At 41.1% G+C, this 12,581-nt stretch overlaps 1 pseudogene; it reads right to left on the bottom strand.

Moving 5' to 3' along the window:
• Positions 1–3,540: 3,540 nt before the first annotated feature.
• Positions 3,541–12,581, bottom strand: part of LOC101416586 (RNA polymerase II elongation factor ELL2 pseudogene) — a 105,198-nt pseudogene continuing 96,157 nt past the window's right edge.

The raw sequence follows: 12,581 nt of genomic DNA, 5'->3' as shown, positions 1-12,581 counted from the left end.
CTTGTGCGTATCAGCACTGTGCATGGGCCAGCTCCATGCATGGCTCAAGGAGGCCTGGGGTTTGAACCACGGACCTCCCAAGTGGTAGACAGATGCCCTAAACACTGGGCCAAGTCCGCTGCCCCTAGTTGCTATTGTAAATGGGATTTTTTTCTTGATTTCCTCCTCAGATTGTTCATAATTGGTATATAGAAATGCTACTGATTTTTGCACATTAATCTTGTGGCCTGCCACTTTACTGAACTCATTTATAAGCTCTAAAAGCTTTGTGTAGATTTCTCAGAACTTTCTATGTGCAGGATCATGTCATCTGCAAATAGTCAAATTTTTATGTCTTCCTTTCCAATTTGGATGCCATTTATATCTTTTTATTGCCTAAATGCCCAAGGAAGTACTTTTAACACAATGTTAAATAAGAGCAGTGAAAGTGGGCATCCTTATCTTGTTCCAGATCTTAGAGGGAAAGCTTTTAGGATTTAATCATTGAATATGATATTAACTGTGGGCTTTTCATATTTTTCCTTTATCATATTGAGGAAGTTTCCTTCTATTCCTATCTTTTAAAATGTTTTTATAAGGAAAGGTGCTGTATTCTGGCAAATGCTTTTTCTGCATCTATAGAGATTATCATGTGATTTTTTACCTTTCTATCTGTTTATGTGGTGTATTACGTTGCTTGATTTTCTTATGTTGAACCATTGTTGCATACCAGGGATGAAACCCACTTGGCCATTGTGTGTACTTCGTTTGATGTGTTGCTGAATACAATTAGCAAGTATTTAGTTGAGGGTTTTAGCATCTAAATTCATTGGAGAGATTGGTCTATAATTTCCCTTTCTTGTAGCATTTATGGTTGGCTTTGGTATTAGGGTGATGCTGATATCATAAGCCATGTTTCCTCCACTTCTACTTTTCGGAAGAGTTTAAGCAGGTTTGGTGTTAGTTCTTTCCAGAATGTTTGGTAGAATTCACCTGTGAAATCACCTGGTCCTGGGCTTTTCTTAGTTGGGAGGTTTTTGATGACTAATTCAATCTCATTACCTGTGATAGGTCTGTTGAGTTAATCAATTTCTTCTTTCATCGATGTAGGCTGCTTGTGTGCTTCTAGGAATTTGTCCATTTCCTCTAAATTATCTATCTTGTTGGCATACAATTTCTCAAAGTATCCACTTATGATACTCATTTTTTATTTTATGTTTGCATCTTCTCTCTCTTTTTCTTTGTTAGTCTAGCTAAGGGTTTGTCAATTTTATTAATCTTCTTAAAGAACCAGCTTTAGGTTTTGTTTATTTTTTCCATTTTTTTCTTATTTTCAAATTCATTTATCTCTGCTCCAATCTTTGTTGTTTTCCTCTTTCTACTTCCTTTAGGGTTAGTTTGTTATTCTTTTTCTAATTCCTCCAGGTGTGCAGTTAAGACTTTGATTTTAGCTCTTTCTTCTTTTTTAATGTAGGCATTTATGGCTATGAACTTCCCTCTCAGTACTGCTTTTGCTGCATCCCATAGGTTTTGATACATTGTTGTTATTTTCATTCATTTCAAGGTAGTTACTGATATCTTTTGTAATTTCCTTCTTGACCCACTGATTATCTAAGAGTGTGTTGCTTAACTTCCGTATCTTTGTGCCTAATCTGCTTCTCTTCCCTTTGCTGATTTACAGCTTTATTCCATTGTAATCAGAGAAATTACTTTGTATAATTTCAATCTTTCTGAATTCATTGAAAGCTGTTCTGTGGCCCAGCATGTGGTCTATCCTGGAGAATGATCCATGTGCACTTGAGAAGAATGTATATCCCACTGTATTTGTAATGTTCGGTATATGTCTATTATGTCCAGACCCTCTAATGTATTATTCCAGGTCTTCGTTTTCCCAGTGTTTGCCTTGTGCATTTTGTGGTGCCCTGGTTAGATGTATAAATATTTATGTTTGTTCTTTCTTCTTGATAATTACCCCTTTTATTAATATATAGTATTCTTTGTCTCTTATAATAGTTTTGCATTTAAAGTCTATTTTGTCTGATATTAGTATAACTACTCCTGACCTTTTTTAAAAAAAGATTTATTTATTTTTTATTTATTTCTCTCCCCTGCCCAGTGGTCTGCTCTCTATGTCCATTCACTGTGTGTTCTTCTGTGACCACCTCTATCCTTATCAGTGGCACCAGGAATCTCTGTTTCTTTTTATTGTGTCATCTTGTTGTGTCAGCTTTCCATGTGTGTGGCACCATTCTTGGGCAGGCTGCACTTTCTTTCGTGCTGGGTGGCTCTCCTTATGGGGTGCACTCCTTGTGCATAGAGCTCCCTTATGCGAGGGGTACTCCTGCGTGGCAGGGAGTTCCTTGCACTCATCAGCACTGCACATGGGCCAGCTCCACATGAGTCAAGGAGGCCCGGGGTTTGAAGGGCAGACCTCCCATGTGGTAGGCGAACGCCCTATCCATTGGGCCAAGTCCGCTTCCCCTGCCCTTTTTTGTTTATTGTTTGCATGTAAAATTGTTTCCAACCATTTACTTTCAGACTTCTTGTGTCCCTGGATCTTAGATGAGTTTCTTGTAGACAGCATATAGATGGGTCATATTTCCTTATCCATTCTGCCTCCTTGTGTATCTTGATTGGAGAGTTTAATCCATTAACATTCAATGTTATTACACTCAGGGAATTACTTACACTAGCCATATTTTCTTTAGTTTTTTTATGCCATATGTTTTTTTTTTAAAAATGTATTTTTTATTTATTTCTCTCCTCTCCCCCCCCATTGTTTTCTCTCTGTATACATTCACTGTGTGTTCTTCTGTGTCCGCTTGTATTCTTTTTTTAAGAATGGAGGAGTCCTTTATTTATTTATTTATTTATTTATTTATTTATTTATTTATTTATTTCTCTCCCCTCCCCTCCCCGCAGGGGTCTGCTGTCTGTGTCCATCTGCTATGTGTTCTTCTGTGTCCGCTTGCATTCTTGGTGGCACCAGAAATCTATGTCTCTTTTTGTTGTGTCATCTTGCTGCCTCTGTGTATGCAGCACTACTCCTGAGTAGGCTACACTTTTTTCATGCTGGGCGGCTCTCCTTATGGGGTGCACTCCTTGTTTGTGGGCTCCCCTATGTGGGGGACACCCCTGTGTGTCATGGCACTCCTCGCGCACACCAGCACTGCACACAGGCCAGCTTGCCACATGGGCCAGGAGGCCCTTTGTTTGAACCCTGGATCTCCCATGTGGTAGGTGGACACTATCCACTGAGCCAAATTCTGCTTCCCCTCTTGTATTCTTGTCAGCGGCACCAGGAATCTGTGTTTCTTTTTGTTGTGTCATCTTGCTGTGTCAGCTCTCTGTGTGTGTGGTGCCACTCCTGGGCAGGGTGAGCTTTTTTTGCATGGGTTGGCTCTCCTTACAGGAGGCACTCCTTGTGCACATCAGTACTGTGTGTGGGCCAGCTTACCACATGGGTCAGGAGCCCTTGGGTTTGAACCCTGGACCTCCCATGTGGTAGGCAGACACTCTATCAGTTGAGCCAAATCTGCTTCCCTGTATGTTATTTTTATTTCACTTGTTATGAAGATATTCATGTGTATATTTTTCTTTGTGGTAATTGGGACTAGGCTGCTTGATCTTCTGACAGTCTTGTAAAACTTCTTCATGAACATTCTGATACTCTTTTGAGCCTGAAGAAAAGCACTTTAGTTATGCATCCAGTTTGACAAATCTTCTAGCTACATTCTCCATCCTGGAGTGTAAATCTCTGTACTCATATTATTCAGCATTGAAGTCATCCTTGTAATTATGGCATTGCTTATAAGAGACAACAGCAATATATTTTATCAAGTAATCTGGGAGTTCAATTGTTGAAGAAGGCTTTGAGGAAGAAGTGCACCTCTTTAACTCCTTCATTGGAATTCAGACCAGAGTTATTTAGCTTGGCAATTTCCTCTTCTCTTTTAAGTTCCTCCTCCTTTTCCTTGACATTCTCAATGTCATGCTTTTTTATTTGGTCATTTTCCTTGTTTTTTTCTTCTTGTATTTTTTTGTGAGATATTAAATGGTTTTCTTACTTAGGCTTTGAACTCTTTAGTAGAACTGAACCAGGAGCTAAGGTTTGCAGAGAAGTCCTAGAGAATACTTGTCTTGCTGGTCCTTAAATGTACTAGCATTTTACTAAAACTGTCAACAGGTAGGTCTTGAGTCCCCTGCCTTTTGGAGTGCTACAGGAATTAGAGTTAGAATTTACAGTCTGAGAAGGATTTGAGACTGGGGAGTTGAGTTGAAGACAGCGGTAGCAGGGTGGGGATGGCAGCAGCTGCAGGGAGCAGTGGGAGGTCCGCAGCAGTCTTTTCACTGTTGGGATTCTAATGACTATTTAATGTTTGTGGTATTCTGTTTGTCAGGTGGGATATTTGAGCTCTTTTTATTCATTAAAGGATCAATGAAATCTGAATCCAAAAGCCATTTCTGAGGAGAAGATGCAGCGTACTAGAACATAGGGGAGATTCTGAATGGCTGGAGCCAGGAGTATTCTGAAATGGATTTAGTTTTCTAGAGAGCACTGACTCCAATGACTCTGTGTCTGTATCACTGTGTCCAGGCCAGTTTCTTTGAAACTCTTTAAAACATAATCCTTTAAGGCATATGAGATATCTTTAGGATTCAGATTGCAGAATTGCTCCAAGGGAGTTCTTGTCTTTTTGTTTGATGCCATCTTTCTGCAATCGAGCAAGCAGCTCAGGTTTCTTGTAGGACTTCAGTGCCAGTAAGTGAATCACTCTCTCCCTAAATGGCCACTGATAAACACTGTTTGTACACTTTCCCTTACATATGGTCCCCAGGTTTGATAATTTTCGTGCTATGGTTGTGAGATTCCTCCTCTGCCTGGGTCATTCTCTCTCATGTCATCTGATACAAGCCACTTGTTGCACAAACTATAATTTTATCTTGTATAAATCCCAGACAGTAGAGCTGGGAGACCCCAGAGCTGGAGAATATTTGCTGGATGCAGTCAAAGCTGCCTTGAGGGTTGTCTTTACCCACATTTGACAAATAGAAGTTAAAGTTATGCACTTTATTGGCAGTATCATTTTTGGGAATTTTGCCAAGCCCTTGGAGCCTTTGGAACTGAATTGAAGGTCGAAAAGGAATTAAATTCTTGTGGCTCTGGTAGGTCTCAAGCACCCGGATCACCATCTCAGTGAGCTTCACATGCAGTACAGTGATGTTGTCCTGCCCCAGCAGCCTGCATGACAGCCCAAAGTGCCACCCCACCCATGACTGCCATCTTAAACTCCCAGGTTATCATTGCTGACTCTGCTCAGATGCTAGCCTCCACTGTAGCTGTGGCACTTAGGCTTCTGCAGATGCTGCTACTGCTATGGCCATCCTGCTGCTGATGTACTGTCTAAAAGGTGCTTTTGTTCACACTTATTGCGTCTTTCATTCCCATAAGCTCTGTTGCTTTTCTATTCAGATTTTCAAATTCCTTGTGCTTGCTCAGTGTTTTTTCTTTTTTTAAAGATTTATTTTATTTATTCATTTCTCCCCAACCCCTTGCTGTCTGTTTGTCTTCTTTAGGACACACTGGAAACTGAACCCCTGACCTCCAGTGTGGGAGGGAGGTGCCTAATTGCTTAAGCCACCTCTGTTCCCTGCTTTATTGTGTCTCTCATTATGTTCTTCCTCCTGTGTCTCTTGTTGCGTCATCTTGTCGTGTCAACTTGCCATGCCTGCCAGTCATGCCAGCTTGCTGTCTTGCCCATCTTCTCTAGGAGGCACTGGGAATCCCTGCTCCCTGCTTTGTTGTGTCTCATATCATGTTTTTTTTTTTTTTTAAATGTTTCCCTGCATTGCTCAGTTTTTATTTTGCCAGGCAAGGACCTTAACAAAAGACACAGAAACAAACTTGACCCTGTACTTTCTCCACCATTTTCTGAAAGAAAGGAGATTTTACTACCCAGAATTAGGAAGGCTTTTTCAAGAAAGGGCAATAGGTGACCTGACACTGACATTCCAGTGACAGTGCTGCCTGGCCTGACCTGTCCTTGGAGTGAGCACCTGAGAACCTCTGCCGCAGAACCAAGCTCAGGCTCTAGCTCAGTGTCGCAGGGACGTACTGGACTCCAGGATTCTGCACTATCTTATCATTGGAAGGGTCAGGATGACTTCTTCAAAGAAGAGACTTGGACCACTCTGAGGCTTCAACAGTGGAAGCCCTTGTACTTTTTCCTTTCCTTAAACTTCCTGCCTTTGTTTTTTAAAAAAATTTTAAATTTAATTTAATAGATTGCACAGAATGTTACATTAAAAAAAAAACATAAGAGGTTCCCATATGACCCACCCCCACCCTCCAATTTTCATTTTTGTAAATTGTATCATGTCATGTTTTTCTTCTTGTGTCATCTTGTTGTGTCATCTTGTGTCAGCTGGCCACGGCTGCCCGTCACACCAGTACACTGTCTTCTTTAGGAGGAACTGGGAACTGAACCACGGACCTCCCATGTAGTAGACAGGAGCTCAATTACTTGAGCCACATCTGCTTCCCCTCAGTGTCTTGTTGATGTCATTTATCTCTTTAACCAAGCTGTCTTTCAAGTCATTAATTTGGTTTTGGGAATTTGTGTGCATCTCTTTGATTAGTTGTCTTAAATCCTGTGCCTCTTCTGGGCCTTTGATATATTCCTTTTCTTGGATTATTTCTTCCATTTTCTTAGTGTGGCTTGTATTTTTTTGCTCATGGCTAGGCATCTGATTAGGATGGTGAGTTTATGCAGATGTTCAATTTCTCTCTCTTTCATAGGAATTTAGTGTTGGGAAGCTGTGTGTTATTGCTGTTCTTTGATTTTTGGCTCAACCTGTTCTGGGTCTTTAGACTGACCCTGTTAGTTGCTCAATACTGAGCCCTGGGCCTAGTAATGGGTTGCAGGCCTGCTTCCTATGGCCTTGGAGAGGGAGGCTGTAAAGGCCAGAGAAAGCCTTCCTTAATTATTTTTAATTTCCTCACTTGAACTTCCTCGATCCACCAGCAGATGGTGCTCTTTGGCAGCCTTTTCAGTTCAATGAGAGGCACTCTTTGGCAGCTCTATTAATTCAGTGCCTGGTTTGAGAGTGTTTGCTGCAAACAGGACTGGACCAATGTGATAGAGTATACTGCCTGGACGTTAACAGCCCCTTAATTCAAACTTTCTCAGAGGCAGTTCTCCAAACTTTGCTGGCAGTCCCCTCCCTTTTCCTGGGTAGGAAATAATTCCACTCCTTTCTGTGTCCTCAACAACCAGTTCTGGTCAGTAGAGAGGGAGATTGAGAGAGTGGATCTCTTTAGTCCCTTGCCAGCTCCCAAGGCAAACAATGGTGCTGCCCCACCTGGCCTGGAAGGGTTTGTGGGACAAAGCAGATCAAATCTGTAGTTCAAAAGCTGGGCCAGCTTTAGGCTGTGTTCCTCTCTCTCCCCTTTCCTGGGGAGGTGGGTTCCTGAGGCCCCCTTTGTTGAGTTGTAGGGGTTCTTTATGTATTCTGGATATTAAGCTCTTATCAGATATGTGGTTTCCAAGTATTTTCTCTCATTCTGTAGGTTGTTTTTTTTAAAATTTTACTTTCTTGTTAAAGTCCTTTGATGCACAAAAGTATGGCATCTCCTGTACATCAAGCTCAAAATGAATCTGCTCCAGGAAATTTGCTGATCTTAAGCTGGGATGAGTTGGGACCTACCTAGTTCTAGGGAGAATAAAGTGCAGCACAAGATACTTTTGTATATAATGTGGAGGTCCCAACATTGAAATCCATATATAATACTCAAACTTTAATTTTTAATCCACAATTTTAACTTCCTACATTCTCACCAGAACTGATAAAGTACAATGTAATTTAATTTAATCTCCTGTTCCTTCCCTTTGGGGAGAAGGAAATTTAAGGAATAAGATAATGTCCACAGGGTGGGAGACAGGGAAAGAGGAAAGCATTCAGTAAAAAACATAAGGGACCAACTATAGGGCCAGAGTCTTGTTAATCAAGAATTTGCTAGTATTGGCCAACAAGAAAGTCTGTTTCTATGAAAGAGTCATGAAATGTCCATGTTTCCTTTGTCTCTACTCCCCCCTCACCAAAATATCATGGTGGCCTTTCTGTAGGCAATTTGCGAAGGGAGTAGACTTGTAAAGAAAGTTCTTGAGAAACTAATGACCTGTGGTGGCTTCAGTCACTTCCTTAAATGTCTGGCCAGCTAGGCAGATGCCTCCTCCATCCCTGTCAGTCACATTTATTGAAGGTAATAGCAGAGGAATGGACTGCTAGTTCATTTGGTATCATGTATCTTCTATTGGAAGGGGGACCAGGCTGAAGCCAATGGTTCCTCTACTCTTTTTTTTTTTTAGATATGGGGCTGGGAATTGAACCCAGGACCTCACATGTGGGAAGTTGGGACTCAACCACTGAGCTACACCAGCTCCCTCTACTTTTATATAGATTCCTCTGTCCCTACACTTTATTCACTTGAACCTCTACCTATAGCCTCAAGAAGAGAGCAGTCAGCATTCTCTGATAAATAAAGGAATATCCTAGTCTAGATTTATTTCTTACTGGTTCTTAGAGAAGTAGATTATATATCTCTCTTTTATCTACTATTTAAGGGAGGGCAAGTGTCTATATATCTTGGGTTTTCCAAAGTAGTTCCAGTATTTTTATAAAATCAATTTTTCAATGAAGGTAATTCATTAAATGTGTAATAGCATATAATTTGCTTTTTATGCCTTTGGAATTGTTTAACTTGAATTATTTCTAACTATAACAAGAAGAGTTGTTCAACTTAAGACTCAAGTCCATAGAGAAATAATTATATTCAAATTACTATGTGATTAAATTAAGCATAACCATATACAATTAATTCTCAATGATGTGCACGGAAGTTTTAATTTTAATTTCTAATTCCTCTCTCTGTGTGGTAGATTGGATTAGCCTGTTGTGTGTAGGGGGCACACATTTTTAATCTATTCCTGTGAGTGTAAACCCACTGTAAATAGAACCTTTTGAAAATGTTAGTTTTAGTTCATGTATTCCAGATTACCAGAAAACTTTATAAGAAAAATGAAATTCAGGCATAGAGAAGGGAAGCCATGGGAAGAGCAGGAGCTGAAAGCTGTTGTAATCCGGAAGAGAACAGAGAAGGCACCCCCATGTGATAGAAATGCCAAAGACCCAAAGATCATTTTCAGCCAGCACCAGAACACCAGTCTTTGAGGAGAAAGCAAACCTTGCTAAAACCTCAATTATGGGCTTCTCCTAGTTTCAAAACTGTGAGTCAGTAAATTCCCATTGCTTAAGCCATTCTGTTGTATGGTGTTTGTTTTAGCAGCTGGGAAATGAAGACACTATGGAACTGATGTATGCCTGATGTAGATATTTATTCTTCCATCTTTTACAAAAATGTACTTTATTTTATTTTGAGGTTCTGAGGCCAGGGATTGAAAGTGGGACCTCGTATGTGGGAAGCCAGTGCTAAACCACTGAGCCATATCAGTTCCCTAGACTTTATTTTTTAGAGCATTTGAAGGATGTTACAACCCAACTTTTGAAAAGCATGAGTTGGTGCAGCTGCAAGACCAAAGAACACACCAGGTAAATGATTAGACAAGAGCTTTAATGGAACTTACAAACAGAAGAGCCTCATCAATCGTGGTCAGTCAAAGAATGAATGACATTAGCATTCCACAAAGAGATGAGAAAATGAGGGGTGATATATAATGGGTTCCAGAACAAGGGGATTCCACAGGGTATGAGAACAGCATTCCTGCTAGGGTCATGTGAAGCATACGCATGGGGTGTGGTGATTTTTTTCACTACACTCAAAAGAAGGACATTTACCAAGGATGTTTACTGCTTTGGGAAGATTATAGTTTATAACATCTATGCATTCTCTCCCCTCCAGGGAGGGTTGTTAACCTTTAACTTACGAATAGGTCACATAGGCAGCAATGTTTTGAGGCACTGGGGAGAGGATTCTGCATCTCTGTGATCCACCACCATGTAGCAACCTACATTGACCATAGGACAAGCATTGCATTCACATTCCACAGCAACAGTATAAAACACAACTAAAGCTTTTACATGTTTTTCAGTGACAATTGCAGCACTACCTGGCACAAAAATGGCCAATGGGTAGAACCACCAGGAAGCATGCTTTACTCTATATCTAGCCTTGATAATATAATTACACAACTCAGGGGGTCACCACCCCACATCACAGATTCCCTCTTGTTCCATGCAGACAGAAACAATATGATTTATGGTGACAAACTCAGCTGTTAACTATCCTAAACCATTACATACAGTATATCCTAATAAAGGCCTGTGCTTATTCACTTGTTCCCTTACAAGGGAAAAAATATAATTACAAGTCTCATTGAAAGACAGTAGCTGAATCTCAGTCTTATATGAGAAGGTCTTGTTCAAAATTTATTGATGGGTCATATTCTGCCATGCCACCAAGATGTTCTGCACTGTCCAGTTTGCAGGAATTACTGTCCAAGGAAGGCCAGTAGCACCAAGGATGGTAAGTCTGTACAAACCCAACATTGGGTTCAGTTGTGGACACAGGTTACTGCTGAAGCCCACTGTAGAGAGATATTGGCCAGGGCTCTACAGGTGCAAGAAAGATGCTTATGGGGAACGATAAGGGGCAAATCATGCTGGTCTAACACTATACAAGCAACATTTCCATTAGTAGATAACAAAGTACCAGGTGGGGGAGTCCTATGAGGAGGCTTCCAATACCATACATTTTCCTCTTCCAAATTCTCTGCATTTTCTACATTGACTTAAAAAACTGTTTAGGGGGAAGCGGACTTGGCCCAATGGATAGAATGTCCGCCTACCATATGGGAGGTCCGTGGTTCAAACCCCAGGCCTCCTTGACCCATGTAGAGCTGGCTCATGCTCAGTGCTAATGTACACAAGGAGTGCCATGCCACACAGGGGTGTCCCCTGTGTAGGGGAGCCCCATGATCAAGGAGTGCGCCCCGTAAGGAGAGCCGCCCAGCACAAAAGAAAGTGCAGCCTGCCCAGGAATGGCGCTGCACATGCGGAGAACTGACACAACAAGATGACACAACAAAAAGAAACACAGATTCCTGGTGCCACTGATAAGGTAGAAGTGGTCACTGAAGAACACACAGCAAATGGGGAGGAGGGAAGGGGAGAGAAAAAAAATCTTAAAAAAAACCAAACTGTTTAGGCATAAGAAGAGTCCACAAAGACACTCACAGGTCTCCAGCTATTTGTTGCCCTGATTGGTTGCCTTTCTACCTTCACTTGCCAGTTTTTAGGGAACCAATGGGGAGGCCTTTCTGTTTGGAGTTATCCAGGACTTCTTTTGAGTCCAGTACTTTGAAATTGGACTTCATGATCAGGGTCTTTGGCAGGCTTTATTCTGACCAGCCATCTTCCCTGTTTCCTATATCTATCTGTCTCAACTTCCCGTCAGAGTGTTTACACCTTTATTCTTAAGGGGAACTTGAAGGACAATGGTCATTTTTTTGCAGCTGCTTCCTGCTGGTTAGGAGCAATGATTTCTGCCTGATGAGGTGTGAAACTCTCTGGCTATTGTCTTGAGGTTGAGGGAAGGTGAGTCTGGCACCATGGTTGGCAATGGTTGAAATCCCTACATGACTAATATCTTGTTTTGGAAGGCATTTATTCTGGAAGAAATAAACTTAGTTAGAATTTTGAAGATACATGGTCCTCCTAAAAGGATAAAGAAAATGGTGGTACATGGCCCCAAAATGGGGCCAGCCATGACATACTGAACCATGGAAATGAAAAAGGCAGATGCCTCCAGAGGCTATATCCCCTTGAAAGTGATGGGCTTAAAGTTTCAAATGCTGTCTAGGAAACTGCACTCCCAGTTCCCACAGTGGTGGTTATGCCTAGAACAGCTAGGAGAGGTATGAGGAGAGACACTACCCTAGACATAAACTCACAAAGACAATATAGGCAACTTAAGAGAATCATTTTGAAAAATCTTATAGGCACACTCATTAATTACTTAGAAAATGAATTAAGTTTACAAAGACTTTTAACATGTTCAGTATCACTCTGCATATGATCTAGAATAGAAGAGATATCATATTAATGTGTATAGGTACAGTACTCAATACTAACCAATAGACTAATCAATGCACAAGTTTCTCTTCAAGCTGTAGTTAGTAGCTCTAAGCTCCATGTTTGCAATACCATACATGTGTTCTCTCCATGGGAGTAGGCCATAATGCCTATTGTGTCTATTTAGGTTCTACTCACATTACTCTGGTAATAATCGCTCCACTTGATATATCCTTCACACAGCCAGCATGCTGCAGCACTATTGACACTTGGAGGGAATCTCCAATGTGTCACTGGCCTGGTGTATAGTGCCTTTTGGCACTATGAAACAAGCAGTTTGGAGGCAATGTCCATTGTAAATCTGGCCATATCAAGTCATCACTGGCTGCTGCAGTAGTCCAAAATTGCAAAGTACTTTCCATCCAGAGATGTGGTAGATCCTTTCATTATTTTAGGGGTCTTAGTGACCAACCTAGCCAGTAACTCAAATGGAGAGGCACCATGCAGGATAC

The sequence above is a fragment of the Dasypus novemcinctus genome, chromosome 3 (assembly GCF_030445035.2).
Source record: "Dasypus novemcinctus isolate mDasNov1 chromosome 3, mDasNov1.1.hap2, whole genome shotgun sequence".
Taxonomy (NCBI): domain Eukaryota; kingdom Metazoa; phylum Chordata; class Mammalia; order Cingulata; family Dasypodidae; genus Dasypus; species Dasypus novemcinctus.
The sequence above is the reverse complement of the archived record's forward strand: the minus strand, read 5'-3'. Positions and strand labels throughout refer to the sequence as shown.